Source organism: Amblyomma maculatum, unplaced genomic scaffold, assembly GCF_055883805.1.
Source record: "Amblyomma maculatum isolate TAMU_Amacu unplaced genomic scaffold, ASM5588380v1 scaffold_13, whole genome shotgun sequence".
Lineage (NCBI taxonomy): Eukaryota > Metazoa > Arthropoda > Arachnida > Ixodida > Ixodidae > Amblyomma > Amblyomma maculatum.
The window spans coordinates 30,020,809-30,022,955 of record NW_028146738.1 but is presented as its reverse complement, the minus strand read 5'-3'; the positions used below and the strand labels follow the sequence as shown (position 1 = coordinate 30,022,955).

Below are 2,147 nucleotides of genomic sequence, written 5' to 3'. Positions count from 1 at the left end.
AGTATCATGTTACACTGTCATTCGAATATATTTGAACTGATTCGAATATGTAGTTGTGAAATGTGGACTAGTATTGATGCTTGTTGGTTTGAAGTTACAGACAGGCTGTACAACTAAGCTTTGCAAATATATAAAAGCATCCTTTTCAGATCCACAAATATGTCTGGAAGCTTTTGAGAAAGACTGGGTACCCAGGTAGGTAGGTAGCAACTTTAATGATTCAAAAAAGAACCAAGTGAGGGGGGTAAAGGGAAGTGAGGGAGCAGGACGACGATGGGCCCTCAGGCCGCTCTAGATGGCCGGGCACTTTTTAGCTTCGGCGACCCCTCGGGCCCAGCTCACTGTCAGAAGCTGTACCTCCGGCAGCGAGCTGCGCAGAGCAGCCTCCCATCGCTCCTGATGTCTTGGCCCTTGCCACGGGGGCTTGGGTTTGTTCGGGCAGTTCAGGAAGACGTGAGTAAAGTCGGCTCTGGTGCTAGGACACAAGTGGCAGTGAGGAGAGGTTTCGCCACGGTTTATAATAGAGAGAAGGAAAGGGGTAATGACTGTGGCCGTCTGAAGTCTGCGCTAGAAAGCCTGGTCGCTTTTGGGAAGAGATTTATGCGGAGGAGGGTATAGCAGACGGGAATTTCTACAAAATACGGTGAGGTCGTGGTAGTTAAGAAGCCGATCTCTGGCACTGCGAGACGAAGGCATCAGGTCGCTCTCAGCCCGGTTGACGAGTGCTCGGGCTTGGGAGTGAGCGGCCGTGTTGCCTGGGTGTTCGCTGTGCGCAGGGACCCAGAGGAGGGTGATGAGGTGATTCGGTGGAGGGGATAATGCTAAAATGTTTGCGGCCGGGGAATGGATTTTGCGATGGGCATAATTACTAATTGCTGTTTTGGAGTCTGAGAAGATATACTCAGCAGAGGAGTGTGTGATTGCTAGGGCAATTGCTGCTTCTTCAGCTTGCAGGGAATCCTGCAAATTTGGAATGGACGCACTGACTATCGGGTTGTGGAATCCATCCACGACGGCTAATGCGAAAGCTGGTCGGTTTGATAATTCGGCTGCGTCTACGTAAACTGCCAGAGCGCCAGGAGGGTAGTGCTTGTGCAAAGCCTTGGCTCTAGCTTTCCGTCTCTCACGATTATGCTCCGGGTGGGTATTTTTGGGAAGCGGCGGAATGTAAAGATTGTTGCTAACAGTGGTGGGAGGATTGCGCGTGGCCGAGGTAGGACCGGGTAGGTTTATCCCAATTCGGCGCAGAAGAATTTGGCCGGTTTCGGTATGTGAGAGTCTGTGGTACTGACTAATGAGGTGAGCTTCTACCAGCTCTGCTAAGGTGTTGTGAACTCCTAGTTGAAGTAGCTTTTCAGTAGGCGTTGATTTAGGGAGGAGGAGAGCGCTTTTGTAAGCGGTGCGGGTAAGGCTGTTGAGTTGCTCGGTCTCCGTGGGTGTGAGGTAGAGGTAAGGGATGGAGTAGGTGATCCTGCATAGGCAAAATGCTTGAATGAGGCGACGTGTGTCTGCTTCCCTCATGCCGCGATAACGATTGGCGATACGCTTAATTAGTGAGGCTGTATTCAAAATGGCAGCACGAATTAATTTTATGGTCTCGGCGTTGGAGCCGTTGTCAGAAATACTGAGACCTAAAATTTTGATTCTATTGACCCTGCGGATGGGGGTGTCGTTTAATGTGACTTGAATATTAGGGGGGTTCCGTTCTTTTAGGTCCATGACTATGAGCTCAGATTTAGCTGCCGAGCAGCTTAGACCAATGCTGCTTGCATGCGTAGCAACAGTGTCAGCGGCCAGCTGAAGTTTGGATTCTATTTCGCCATGGTTGCCGGTATTGACCCAGATGGTGATGTCATCCGCATACAAGGAGTGGTAGATGGAAGGAATTTTGTTAAGATCCCTCGTTAACGGGATAAGAGTAATGTTAAAAAGAAATGGGGACTAAACTGCTCCCTGGGGCGTTCTCTTACTACCTAGCGTGAAAGGGCAAGTTTTTACTGTGCCTAATTGTAGGCAGACGGATCGGTTGCTGAGAAAGGCAGCAACATAGTCATGCGTTCGGGAGCCCACGTTTAGGTCGCTCAGTGATTGTAAAATGGAGGAATGGGCAACATTATCAAAGGCCTTCGTCAGGTACAATGCAAGGA

At 49.8% G+C, this 2,147-nt stretch overlaps 1 pseudogene; it reads right to left on the bottom strand.

Moving 5' to 3' along the window:
* Positions 1-249: 249 nt before the first annotated feature.
* On the bottom strand, positions 250-1,854 carry LOC146172488 (uncharacterized; annotated as a pseudogene).
* Between the last annotated feature and the right edge of the window lie 293 nt (positions 1,855-2,147).